This window comes from Coregonus clupeaformis, chromosome 5, assembly GCF_020615455.1.
Source record: "Coregonus clupeaformis isolate EN_2021a chromosome 5, ASM2061545v1, whole genome shotgun sequence".
NCBI classification, from domain to species: domain Eukaryota; kingdom Metazoa; phylum Chordata; class Actinopteri; order Salmoniformes; family Salmonidae; genus Coregonus; species Coregonus clupeaformis.
The window spans coordinates 20,287,329-20,301,636 of NC_059196.1; the positions used below are offsets into that span (position 1 = coordinate 20,287,329).

Consider the following 14,308-nt stretch of genomic DNA (forward strand, 5'->3'; position numbering starts at 1 on the left):
AGCCTCAGGATATGTGGTTTCCAGTTTGCATAAAGTCCAGTGAAGTTCTTTGAGGGCCATCGTGGTATCGGCTTGAGGGGGGATATACACGGCCGTGACTATAACCGAATAAAATTCTCTTGAGAGATAATACGGTCGGCATTTGATTGTGAGGTATTCTAGGTCGGGTGAACAAAAGGACTTGAATTCCTGTATATTATCACAATTACACCATGAGTTGTTAATCATAAAACATACACCTCCACCCTTCTGCTTCCCGGGGAGATATTTATTCCTGTCTGTGCGATGAACTGAGAACCCAACTGGCTGGACCGACTCGGACAGTATATCCTGAGAGAGCCATGCTTCCGTGAAACAGAGTACGTTACAATCCCTGATGTCTCTCTGGAAAGAAACCCACGGCCTGAGCTCGTCAACTTTATTATCCAGAGACTGAACATTAGCGAGTAATATAATCGGAAGCGGTGGGTGGTGTGCACGCTTCCTAAGTCGGACTAGAAGGCCGCTCCGAGTACCTCTCCTCCCACGTTGTTTTGGGTCGGCCTCTGGAATCAGTTCAATTGCCCTGGGTGGTGCGAACAATGGATCCGCTTCGGGAAAGTCGTATTCCTGGTCATAATTCTGGTGAGTTACCGCCACTCTGATATCCAATAGTTCTTCCCGGCTGTATGCAAAAACACAAACAATTTTCTGGGCTAATAACGTGAGAAATAATACATAAAAAAAACAAAATACTGCAAAGTTTCCTAAGAGCTAGAAACAAGGCCGCCCTCTCTGTCGGCGCCATTCTTCCCCAAGTCATGGAATTTGCTAGGTCACTAAAAGGTAACATTTGTGACAATTTCTGCGGTCCCATAGCTATCAGAGATGGTCCTAATTTAGAGAATCTCCGATGCTCTAGATGCCTTTGCTTTTACTACAGGCTATGGCAGTGTTTTCCATAGTTGCAGTCCACCCAATTGAAAAGTGCACATTCACTTCCATAACATTTGTTCTAGGCTACCAGCATGTAAGATAAACATGCACAATAATACAGGATACCCTTACAAAAATGCACTGCTGTTAAAATGCAGTAAAACTGCAGTACAAATTAAATAATGGTTGTTTAATTGCCTTGTGTGTTGGCTTCTAATGGTAATATTTTATCTGTGTTAGCTAATTGCACTGTTAAATGTACTGCACATTTTCTTCCGTTCCACTGAATGCTGTTTTGAAGTTCTATTTGTTTTCAGAATTGAACAAATAACACATAGGCCTTTGTATTTTATTTAAATATCCTACTACAATACACCAGGATTGACAAAAACCTATTTCCATAAATAATTAGTACAAAATGAACGCACGTGAATATAACCCTGAAAATATCACTATTATATTTTCCCTTAAAACTTTTAAGCAATTAACATAATGCCTGCAGTAATTGTATTATAATTTCAGTAGCTAAATAAGGAGGTAGGCAAATCAGTTTCAGTTCAATCTTGGATTGGAATCTGTGCCTTGCGCAGTAGATCTCTGCATGCAGGCAGCCTGCTTGCTTGAGCGCATTGGTCAACTCTCCATACAGCAGTTGACAGGCTACACAACAACACAGGTGCAAAACAACGACAGTTTCTCAAAATGTACACAAAAAAAATGCAAAAAGATTTGACTGCTAAGTGGTAGTCACTGTTCTCTTGCATTCTTGTTTTACTTTTGTAAGTAAAGCAGCGGTTTGTTGGGGAGAAGAACTTCAAGGAAAGATTTGCTAGCTAATTTAGCTGGCTAATTTTTGCTAGCTAACATTAGGTCTCTGGCTAATCCTCCATGGACATGGTAGATTTTCATTTTGACCTGTTGTAGGCATTGGTTGTAGCTAGCTGGCACATTATTTTTGACATTTTGATATCTGTTTAATTAATCATAGCAAATGTGTGTAAGTGTGTGTGTGTTCTCAGTGTGTGTGTGATGATGATCACAATAACTTTAGAAAACATTGTCATGTCAACATTGTCATACTAGCTATGTGTGTGTTCTGTGTGTGAGAGAGAGGGGTGAGAGAGATGATGATTATGATCACAATAACTTAAGAGTAAAGATTGTCATCATGTCAACATTGTGTCATGCTAGCTGTGTGTGTGTGTGTGAGAGAGTGTGTGTGTGTGTGAGAGAGAGAGACAGAGAGAGATGGTACATGAATACATATATAGGAAACATTGATTGTTTGTGTGTGTGTGTGTGTGTGTGAGAGACAGTAAGCTAGCTTAATTCTTGAAATGTGTACCCCCCCAATATGAATGTGAAGATTTTCTTGATTCATCATCAAGATCCTTGTATTTTTGTGTATTTTGTATTTGACAATACATTACATTTTGCCTATCCCTGCTCCCCCTCAACAAACACACCAAGACAATCGTGAAGAGGGCACGACAACACCTATTCCTCCTCAGGAGACTGAAAAGATTTGGCATGGGTCCTCAGATCCTCAAAAAATTCTACAGCTGCACCATCGAGAGCATCCTGACTGGTTGCATCACCGCCTGGTATGGCAACTGCTCGGCCTCCGACTGCAAGGTATTACAGAGGCTAGTGCGTACAGCCCAGTACATCACTGGGGCCAAGCTTCCTGCCATCCAGGACCTCTATACCAGGTGGTGTCAGAGGAAGGCCCTAAAAATTGTCAAAGACTCCAGCCACTCTAGTCATAGAATGCAAGCGGTACCGGAGCGCCAAGCCTAGGTCCAAAAGGCTTCTTAACAACCAAATGGCTACCCGGACTATTTGCAAATTACCTCAATTACCTAGACTAACCTGTGCCCCGCACATTGACTCTGTACCGGTACCCCTTGTATATAGCCTCGTTACCGTTAATTTATTTTTGCTCTTTCATTATTTGTTATTTTTCTATTTTCTTCTTTTTTTTTATTCTTATTGTTTACTTCAGTTTATTTAGTAAATACTTTCTTAACAGAAATGTTTCTTAAAACTGCGTTGTTGGTTAAGGGCTTGTAAGTAAGCATTTCACAGTAAGGTCTACACCTGTTGTATTCGGCGCAAGTGACAAATAAAAGTTGATTTGATTTGAACACTCATTCAAATGTTACACCTAACGTTACACCTCTCAACTGCTTTTTTCAATTCTTAATTCTGTTTTTTTGCAGGAATCTTCTAGCTTGGATTGAAGGATGGAGGAAGGAACAAAGGGAAGGAGTACATAAGTTATCCAGCCTGCTGACTAAGAAATGTAAATAGCCTATGTTTTGATATATCTCTCTCTACTGTATCTCTCTCTGTCTGTCTACCTGACTGCAAGATTGCTGTGGTGCAACATAGTCATTGAACTTGCTAGGCTTACTTAGTGAAGACCTTAGGTAATGGTTAATCATGAGTCGTTTCTGTCACTACAGTTCCTAAAACATGTCAATGACCTGATGCATGGCCTCTCCAGCAGTGCTTGGCCACACACTCAGTTACCTATTCTGCCACATCCCAGGGAAAGGAGAGAGCAGAACCACCTCTCCTTAAATCCATAGTAAATGACAGTAAGTTGTGTGCAAAATGTTTTTTATTTTATGTTTGATACTCTGATCTTTAATGTGTATTGATTCCTACTAACCAGCTTTGTACTAGCTATGCTGATGTAAGTACAGCGAGCCGGATAGGCTCATAGGGCAGGAGCCTATCTCCTGTTTCTGTAGTGTGAGGCAGCTTGATGTACAACTACACCCCCTAGGCAGGACGCTAGTCTTTTGCAGGGCCTTAACCCCAATCTATCTCCTTAATGCTGAGTGCCAAGCAGAGACGCATCAGGTCCCATTTTTACATCAGGTCCCATTTTTTTCTTTTTTATGATTCGGCTGGGGATTGAACTCACAACCTTCCAATCTAAGGATGGACACGCCAACCACAACCACAAGCTATGCTGATGATCATTAACGTGTTTTCTCTGCATCAGGTCTCACTGAGACGGGATTCCCCAAGAGACATACTATTCAGCTACCCATTATTGCCTGATCTTTCACTCTTAGAAGAAAAGGTGGTATCTAGAACCTAAAAGGGTTAATCGGCTGTCTCCATAGGAGAACCCTTTGAAGAACCCTTTTTGGTTCCGGGTAGAACCCTTTGGTTCCAGGTAGAACTATGTGGGTTCCATGTAGAACCCTTTCCACAGAGGGTTCTACATGGAACCCAAAAGGGTTCTACATGGAACCCAAAAGGATTCTACCTGGAAACAAAAATGGTTCTACCTGGAACCAAAAAGGGTTCCCCTTTCGGAACCTTTTTTCTAAGAGTGTAGTGTAAGTAGATCCAATTGAAATAGCACCACTTCTAATAATATGTTTGTAAAGCAAATAAAATCCTATTTTAACTTGCCTTTTTCCCCAGATGCAAAACCCTTGTGTCCTGATTCAACAGACACCTCACTTGGGGATTCATGTAAAGTTTCTCCCACATGCGCAGTTGCAGAGAAGAAGAGATTTGCCAATTACACCCATTTCTAACAATGATTGTTGCTTTTGAACAAGATAATATTTAGTTTCTTTATTGCCTCTTCACACATACACTACATTACCAAAAGTATGTGGACACCTGCTCGTCGAACATCTTATTCCAAAATCATGGGCATTAATATGGAGTTGGTCCCCCCTTTGCTGCTATAACAGCCTCCACTCTTCTGGGAAGGCTTTCCACTAGATGTTAGAACATTGCTGCAGGGACTTGCTTCCATTCAGCCACAAGAGCATTAGTAAGGTCAGGCACTGATGTTGGGCGATTAGGCCTGGCTTGCAGTCGGTGTTCCAATTCATCCCAAAGGTGTTCAATGGGGTTGAGGTCAGGGCTCTGTGCAGGCCAGTTATGTTCTTCCACACCGATCTCGACAAACCATTTCTGTATGGACTTCGCTTTGTGCATTGTCATGCTGAAACAGGAAACTGTTGCCACAAAGTTGGAAGCACAGAATCGTCTAGAATGTCATTGTATGCTGAAGCGTTAAGATTTCCCTTCACTGGAACTAAGGGGCCTAGCCCGAACCATGAAAAACAGCCCCAGACCATTATTCCTCCTCCACCAAACTTTACAGTTGGCACTATGCATTCGGGCAGGTAGCGTTCTCCTGGCATCCGCCAAACCCAGATTCGTCCGTCAGACTGCCAGATGGTGAAGCGTGATTCATCACTCCAGAGAACGTGTTTCCACTCCTCCAGAGTCCAAAGGCGGCGAGCTTTACACCACTCCAGCCGACGCTTGGCATTGCGCATGGTGATTTTAGGCTTGTGTGCGGCTGCTCGGTCATGGAAACCCATTTCAGGAAGCTCCCGACTAACAGTTATTGTGCTGACGTTGCTTCCAGAGGCAGTTTGGAACTCGGTAGTGAGTGTTGCAACCGAGGACAGACAATTTTTATGTGCCACACGCTTCAGCACTCGGTGGTCCCGTTCTGTGAGCTTGTGTGGCCTACCACTTCGCGGTTGAGCCATTGTTGCTCCTAGACGTTTCCACTTCACAATTACAGCACTTACAGTTGACCGGGTCAGCTCTAACAGGGCAGAAATTTGACAGACTGACTTGTTGGAAAGGTGGCATCCTATGACAGTGCCACGTTGAAAGTCACTGAGCTCTTCAGTAAGGCCATTCTACTGCCAATGTTTGTCATGGCTCTGAGCTCGATTTTATACACCTGTCAGCTGAAATAGCCAAATCCACTAATTTGAAGGGTTGACACATACTTTTGTATATATAGTGTACTTTTTGCATTTAACTTTCTTATTTTAAGACTGCCAACTGGGGGAACCTCTCTCCGGGACAACGTCCTCAGGATTATAGAGTGGTGTGTTTATAAAAAGTTGTTTGAATATTACAACATATATTAGGATTAAACAAAACTTCACCATTTAGAGATGAGTTAAAAATTGTCATTATCCAACTCCTGTCTAATTTTGATATCCTCTTTAAATGTTTCAGATTGATTACCAATGAATTAATGTCCCACTTCAATATGAAGGGACAGAGAAGCAAACATGCCTTTGCTACCACTTTTAGTAGATTCTGACTGTTAAAGATACTTTACTGTTCTGTCGTGTCCTGCATGCCCACATTATGCCAATCGTTAATTTATTTTCTTCTCTTTTTATGCTTTCAGTTAGTGTCATGAAAAGCCAGAAAACTCAGGAGGTTGACGTGTTGTGGGCCGTCTGGAAATATGCCCCTGACCACCGTGGTGGAGAAGGACGCAAAGTATGTATATGAGCAAGTTGCTCTTTTTTTGAAGATATCTCTAGGCTATAACTGCCACAAAATTATTCAACTAGTACCATGGAAATACTTTTAGCCAGCTGAGTCCACAAAGTTTCTTCAGGAATGTCCTTTTCTAGTTTTCTTTTAAAATCTCAAATTGATAAAGTTGTAATGTGCTGATTCTCTTCACTGTAGATCTGACCCATCACACAACTCTTCAAGAGGACCACTACACTCCAGATCGCCTTCTGTCCTTGATGAGGATCTACCCCATCACACCACTCTTATTAATAATTGATCAAATAAAACAAAGGGCCTTTATATACTCTGCGTCCCAGTCTTTCTATACATGTAATGTCTGTGGGTGAATTTGATACAATTACGGTATGCAGATGTGTGAAGAATTGTGATTTAGATTTGTTTTTACCATTGCTTGATCTATTTTAAATGTAAGAATATGTTGCAGATTCACTTTAATTGGTGACTATGGAAACAAATACAAATGCAATGAACAATGTTTTCAATATCCAACTTTATCCTCCGCAATACTTTTTACAGTACACTCTTAGAAGAAAAGGCACTATCTACAACCTAAAGGGTTATTCGGCTGTCCCCATAGAGAATCCTTTGAAGAACCCTTTTTGGTTTCAGGTAGAACCCTTTTGGGTTCTATTTAGGACCCTTTCCACAGAGGGTTCTACATGGAACCAAAAAAGGGTTCTCCTATGGAGACAGCCGAAGAACCCTTTTAGAATCCTTTTTTCTAAGAGTGTAGTCAGGTGGTCATTACCAGGTTGTGATGAAGTCTTAAAGCAGCTAAATGTAACTTTTTGGGCAACCTGACCAAATTCATATAGAAATGTGAGTTATAGATCTGTATTCGCATTGAAAGCAAATCTAAGAAGCCGTAGATATGTTCTATGTGCGTTATTTTTATGCTTCCCGTTCTTAAATTTGAGTTTTGCATCTTTTAATTTTGGGTTTGTACACCAGTTACAAACAGCTGAAAATACAATATTTTTGGTTATGGAAAACATATTTATAATATAATATGCCATTTAGCAGACGCTTTTATCCAAAGCGATTTACAGTCATGTGTGCATACATTTTTACGTATGGGTGGTCCCGGGGATCGAACCCACTACCCTGGCGTTACAAGCGCCATGCTCTACCAATTGAGCTACAGAGGATATTTCACAGTGGTTTAGATGGTACAATGATTCTCTACACAATAACTGCTTGTTTCGTCACATAAACTGAAATTAGGTGAACTATTAGAATTTGGACAACCAGGAAATGGTGTTGAGATTTCTGCATATTGCATCTTTAACTATGACCAGTAGGCTTCATAATATAGCACATAATATAGTGGTCAGAATTATAACCAGCTGGTCAGATTATGAACCACTGGTGGTATGGTGTTTAAAAAAAAACGTAATATTCTGGTCAGTAAAAATATGTTTAAAAAAACGTCATTTTCAACCAGTTTTATGGCTTGATAAAGACGTCATAAAAATACCTCATACATCATTTCAACCAGGTTTTGCCTACTGGGCCTGATTTAAAGTTGTACATAATACACTATTTTTTTAATAGTGTGGTTTATTCCTCCAAGCTAAATGTAGAAGTTTAATGTCTACTACTTTCATTGTTGCTTGGGGAACATCCAAATGCCATTACAGTATTTAAACTAGTCTTGATAAAGCAATATACGACCATTTAAATATATAAATCCAGCAGGGCTAGTAGTGGTGGGTGCTTTCACTGCCCTATAATCTGCTTCAATGTCAGTTGACAGTGAGGCTCGTTGAAGCTAAGAGCGGTCGACATCTTGAATTGGAGTAAGAAAGTGAGTGAAATAAAAACCTTGATCTTAACCATCCTGTTTCAATATTAGTGCATTCAGGACACGTAGCTACGGCTTTTCGGGGAAACTGGCCTGTACAGCTTCAGGTGAGTGCGAGGGAGACCGGTGAGAAGGGGAACAATGAAGTGAAATTTGACCGAGACAGGAGCAAACGAGTCGTGACCATGGTAGCTTGTTAGCTAATCAGCCACATATCGCATGCTAGCAAGTTGATTTTAAAAGGCAATTTGGAACCAAGAACAGTATTGTGTTATGTGATGTTGAAAAAATGGCATAGTTATGGGAATACACAATAGGTCACAATACCTGAACGGCGATGGCTACAAAATTGATAGCTAGTTCGTTTTCGGTGATAGATAGACAACGTTAGCTAGCTACAGTAGCTGACTTTTCCGACCAGGCAGACATCTAGCAGCAGTAGTAGTAGCTAGCTAGATAGCTAATTCAAAACCTCTTACGTTAGCTGACATTAGCGAGCAAGGTACCTTGGCTTGCTGCGTCCCCATCCGAATCGATGTAATAACGATATTATAACTCGTATTTCATGTATCTGCCTCCTTTGCCACTAATGATGTTCACAGGCCATTGCAATGTCAAGTTGTCAAAATAGACACAAAACCAAATGCCTTCAGAGTTGTTATGAAGGTTAGTTAGCTAATGTTAGCTGCTAGGCTATTCTAGAAGGCTTAAGACATGTAGTTAGTAATTCAATGGGATCTCAGTGTTCATCCCGCTGGTTCTCAAGTCTTTGAATGGATGGATCCTCAAATAAAATGTTATTTGTCACATGCGCCGAGTACAACGCCTTACTTACGAGGCCTTTGCCAACAATGCAGTTAAAAGGGAAGAAAATTATAAATATATACTGAACAAAAATATAAACGCAACACTTTCAAAGATTTCACTTAGTTACAGTTCATATAAAGAAATCAATCAATCAATTATAATAAAGAAATTAGGCCCTAATCTATCGATTTCACATTTTGGGAATACAGATATGCCAAAGGTAGGGGCTTGGACCAGAAAACCATTCAGTATCTGGTGTGACCACCATTTGCCTCATGCAGCACCACTATGGAGCAAGATAGCTGCCAAAAGGTTGAACCTACATGTCATTAGGATCGCAAGAAAATCCATATGTAAATTGTTAGGATTGTAAGAAAAGCCATGCTCGAAACTTGAAACTTAAATGTTAAATTAGATCTGTAAACGTACAAACCCTATGTTACGACTATGAATTAACATTTACACGTTCAATTCTTACTTTATGTCTCCCTTTACTCGGTTACAGATCTTTTTTATACGTACACATTTTTGTTAGTAATGAGGCATCTGCAAAGGACATGAACCGAACGTAGCTAGTCGAAATGAGCTAGTCAATCAAGCAACTCTAGCCCAGGCGTTAGAGTTGCTTTGCAGCTTCCGGTTTAATTTCCAAAATAAAAGTCTAGAGCTTTTTTTAGAACTGCATTCGATAACGATGTTATACCAGTAGATGGCGTAGTATAGGCTTGGGCCTTCAGCACCTGTTGTACACCTGTTGTATTCGGCGCATGTGAGGAATAAAATTGGATTTGAATGACTTACGTGATAAAGACACAGAAGAGCCTTGTCTAGAATAACCACCTGAGCTGCAAAATAGAAAGTAAATGTGATTTAGGCTAGGCCTATTCCGCTATCTAAATATGCCATGCTGCTGTGTGTTATTTAATAGCCATATAATTGCATAATTTATTTTTATAGCGTCATGGGGCTACTGTAGTGATCATGTAACCTAAAGAATCACACTTTTTCCAGTATTTGGGAGCACAGACTGTAAGCCTTATATTAGGCATTTCGACTGTTGAATTAGTGAATTCCATTTAGGCTTGTTATAAATCAAATCAAATCAAATCAAATTGTATTGGTCACATGCGCCGAATACAACAGGTGCAGACATTACAGTGAAATGCTTACTTACAGCCCTTAACCAACAGTGCATTTATTTTAAACAAAAAAAGTAAAAATAAAACAACAACAAAAAAAGTGTTGAGAAAAAAAAGAGCAGAAGTAAAATAAAGTGACAGTAGGGAGGCTATATATACAGGGCGGTACCGTTGCAGAGTCAATGTGCGGGGGCACCGGCTAGTTGAGGTAGTTGAGGTAATATGTACATGTGGGTAGAGTTAAAGTGACTATGCATAAATACTTATAGCCATTTGCGTTGCACAAGCCCATCACGCAGTGCCTATATTCAAAATATTGATTAAGTCTTGGCTATAACCTGTCCTGAGGGAAATAGCCAAGGGGTCCCAATGGCCAAGACTATATATAGCCTATTCTTATTGCCAGATCTGTTTTCCCTATCAGCCACTGCACGTGCTTCGTCAACTATTATGTTTAACATTTATTTAGAGGCTATATTTAGAGGCCTGTGAGTTAGGGTCTCCTTTTAAGGGGAGGCCTATAATAAAAACAGTTATAAAACACAAATAGAGTTCTACAATTATTCCGCAAGACACCAGTACCCAAAATGATAGCATAAATTGCAATGCCTACAAGTTGAAGGCCTATTTTTTTATTTGGATAAGCCTAAATTAAACATTGAATTATTAAAGTGATAGGCTAAAGAACTTTGGAGAATTTAGATAATTTTGAATACACACATGGATTTTTAATAAGCAAATGGATAAGACTGTTCTATTCGCTTTGATTTAGTTCCTATTGCAACTCAGACAAATTACTGAACTGAATGAAGGATGAATTAAATGTTAAAATATGTTGGAATGAGGAGTTGCACGCATCATGAATGCTGTGCACTTTATTTGGCTAGTAGGCAAATAGGCCTACATTAGGGTATACAGTGCATTCGGAAAGTATTCAGACCCCTTCCCCTTTTCTACATTATGTTACGTTACAGCCTTATTCTAAAATTGAAAACATATATTTTTTTTCTCAGCAATCTACACACAATACCCCATAATGACAAAGCGAAAAAAGGTTTTTATGAATTTTTGCAAATTTATAAGAATATATATAAACTCAGCAAAAAAAGAAACGTCCCTTTTTCAAGACCCTGTCTTTCAAAGATCATTTGTAAAAATCCAAATAACTTCACAGATCTTCATTGTAAAGGGTTTAAACACTGTTTCCCATGCTTGTTAAATGAAGCATAAACAATTAATGAACATGCTTCTGTGGAACGGTCGTTAAGACACTAACAGCTTACAGACGGTAGGCAATAAAGGTCACAGTTATGAAAACTTAGGACACTAAAGAGGCCTTTCTACTGACTCTGAAAAACACCAAAAGAAAGATACCCAGGGTCCCTGCTCATCTGCGTGAATGTGCCTTAGGCATGCTGCAAGGAGGCATGAGGACTGCAGATGTGGCCAGGGCAATAAATTGCAATGTCCGTACTGTGAGACGCCTAAGACAGCGCTACAGGGAAACAGGACGGACAGCTGATCGTCCTCGCAGTGGCAGACCACTTGTAACAACACCTGCCCAGGACCGGTACATCCGAACATCACACCTGCGGGACAGGTACAGGATGGCAACAATAATCCGCAATAGGCTGAGAGTGGCTGGACTGAGGGCCTGTAGGCCTGTTGTAAGGCAGGTCCTCATCAGACATCACCGGCAACAACGTCGCCTATGGGCACAAACCCACTGTCGCTGGACCAGACAGGACTGGCAAAAAGTGCTCTTCACTGACGAGTCGCAGTTTTGTCTCACCAGGGGTGATGGTCGGATTCGCGTTTATCGTCGAAGGAATGAGCGTTACACCGAGGCCTGTACGGGATCAATTTGGAGGTGGAGGGTCCGTCATGGTCTGGGGCGGTGTGTCACAGCATCATCAGACTGAGCTTGTTGTCATTGCATGCAATCTCAACACTGTGCGTTACAGGGAAGACATCCTCATGTGGTACCCTTCCTGCATGCTCATCCTGACATGACCCTGCAGTATGACAACGCCACCAGCCATACTGCTCGTTCTGTGCGTGATTTCCTGCAAGACAGGAATGTCAGTGTTTTGCCATGGCCAGCGAAGAGCCCGGATCTCAATCCAATTGAGCACGTCTGGGACCTGTTGGATCGGAGGGTGAGGGCTAGGGCCATTCCCCCCAGAAATGTCAGGGAACTTGCAGGTGCCTTTTGTGGAAGAGTGGGGAAACATCTCACAGCAAGAACGGGCAAATCTGGTGCAGTCCATGAGGAGGAGATGCACTGCAGTACTTAATGCAGCTGGTGGCCACACCAGATACTGACTGTTACTTTTAATTTTGACCCCCCCTTTGTTCAGGGACACATTATTCAATTTCTGTTAGTCACATGTCTGTGGAACTTGTTCAGTTTATGTCTCAGTTGTTGAATCTTTTATGTTCATACAAATATTTACACATGTTAAGTTTGCTGAAAATAAAAGCAGTTGACAGTGAGAGGACGTTTCTTTTTTTGCTGAGTTTATATATCCTTATTTACATAAGTATTCAGATCCTTTGCTATTAGACTCGAATTTGAGCTAAGGTGCATCCTGTTTCCATTGATCATCCTTGAGATGTTTCTACAGCCCGCTTGGAGTTTGCCCAAAGGCACCTAAAGGACTTCTCTTGTTTGATGAAACCAAGATGGAACTCTTTGGCCTGAATGCCAAGCGTCACGTCTGGAGGAAACCTGGCACCATCCCTACGATGAAGTAAGGTGGTGGCAGCATCATGCTGTGGAGATGTTTTTCAGCGGCAGGGACTGGGAGGCTAGTCAGGATCGAGGGAAAGATGAACGACGCAAAGTACAGAGAAATCTTTGATGAAAGCCTGCTCCAGAGCGCCCAGGACCTCAGACTGGGGCGAAGGTTCACCTTCTAACAGGACAACGACCCTAAGCACACAGCCAAGACAATGCAGGAGTGGCTTCAGGACAAGTCTCTGAATGTCCTTGAGTGGCCAAGCCAGAGCCCAATCTTGAACACGATCGAACATCTCTGGAGAGACCTGAAAACAGCTGTGCAGCAACGCTCCCCATCCAACCTGACAGAGCTTGAGAGGATCTGCAGAGAAGAATGGGAGAAACTCCCCAAATACAGGTGTGCCAAGCTTGTAGCGTCATACCCAAGAAGACTGGAGGCTGTAATTGCTGCCAAAGGTGCTTCAACAAAGTACTGAGTAAAGGGTCTGAATACTTATGTAAATGTGATATTTCAGTTTTTTCTAATACATTTGCAAAAATGTCTAAACTGTTTTTGCTTTGTCATTATGGGGTATTGTGTGTAGATTGATTATTAAAAAACTTACTATTTAGTCCATTTTAGAATAAGGCTGTAACGTAACAAAATGTGGAAAAAGTCAAGGGGTCTGAATGCTTTCCGAATGCACTGTAATGTCTATGGCTGCATGCCTCCAAAAGGGGATATTCTGAGGCTTAGGAGGGCTTTTCCGAAGGCGTGTTGTGATGTGGTTCTGTATAAAGCTGTGGCGGGCATTACATTTTGTCAGCCGGTGATTGTCAAGCAAATAACTGCCAGTCTCACGGTAATTTACCGTTAATTAAAATAAACACATCTCCTGGCTTCCACGCATAGCCTACAAGCCACTGATGCAGACCTTTGGAACATCTACATTTTAAAAAGTCGAATAAATCCATGTGATATAGCCTACACCATCACAATAAATCCATTATTTGTTTTAGACAGGTCTAAAGAAACATGATATGAAGAAAATGTAGTCTATTTCAGAAGAACAGAATAGCATACTCTGAATTGTCCTTATATTAGGCCCTGATCTGGATATGCCAAATGGCTGTGGGCTACACTAGTTCATTTAGCAGACAAGATTTGCTTAGAATTCCATGGCATTATTTTATATTATTTTATAGTATGAAGAATACAATTGAACATAGCTGAATAAAATAGAAAGGATATTTTCTCGAAACGATTTGAGGGAGTGCACACATGTGGCTGTGAGCGGTTAACAAAGAAATAGGTACTCCTATATGCTTATTTTAGAGTTATTTATGTAACCTTAGTTGTGATACAAATGTTGGGCTATCTGTTTAGATTTTTTATACATTATAAGGCTGCATGATGCGACTCTAATGATGATTTGAAAAAAGTTGCATGAAAGGCATGAGCTTTGCTTTGCTTTTTGCGCAGGCTGCACACACTTCATCAGTCTCTCATTCACAATTTGACAAGCACTTGATAATGCCTTGAATTTCCTGGCTTCATCCCCGTTGTGTGGCCATAATGTC

General features: G+C 40.9%; 1 protein-coding gene and 1 long non-coding RNA gene across 6 annotated transcripts in view; both read left to right on the plus strand.

Moving 5' to 3' along the window:
• The first annotated feature begins 3,429 nt into the window (after positions 1-3,429).
• On the plus strand, positions 3,430-6,534 carry LOC121567073. Its single transcript, XR_006001039.2, has 3 exons — positions 3,430-3,518; positions 6,119-6,213; positions 6,409-6,534. It is a non-coding gene; the product is annotated as an uncharacterized LOC121567073 (long non-coding RNA).
• A 1,425-nt stretch (positions 6,535-7,959) lies between these two features.
• Positions 7,960-14,308, plus strand: part of LOC121561653 (AP-2 complex subunit mu) — a 49,038-nt gene continuing 42,689 nt past the window's right edge. For 2 of the 5 annotated variants that reach the window (XM_041874189.2, XM_041874205.2), the window contains exon 1: positions 7,968-8,166. The gene's annotated coding sequence lies outside the window, so the exon portion shown is untranslated. Of the gene's footprint in view, positions 8,167-14,308 lie in introns of all 5 variants that reach the window. The other 3 variants (XM_041874198.2, XM_041874211.2, XM_041874193.1) reach the window with 2 other exon arrangements.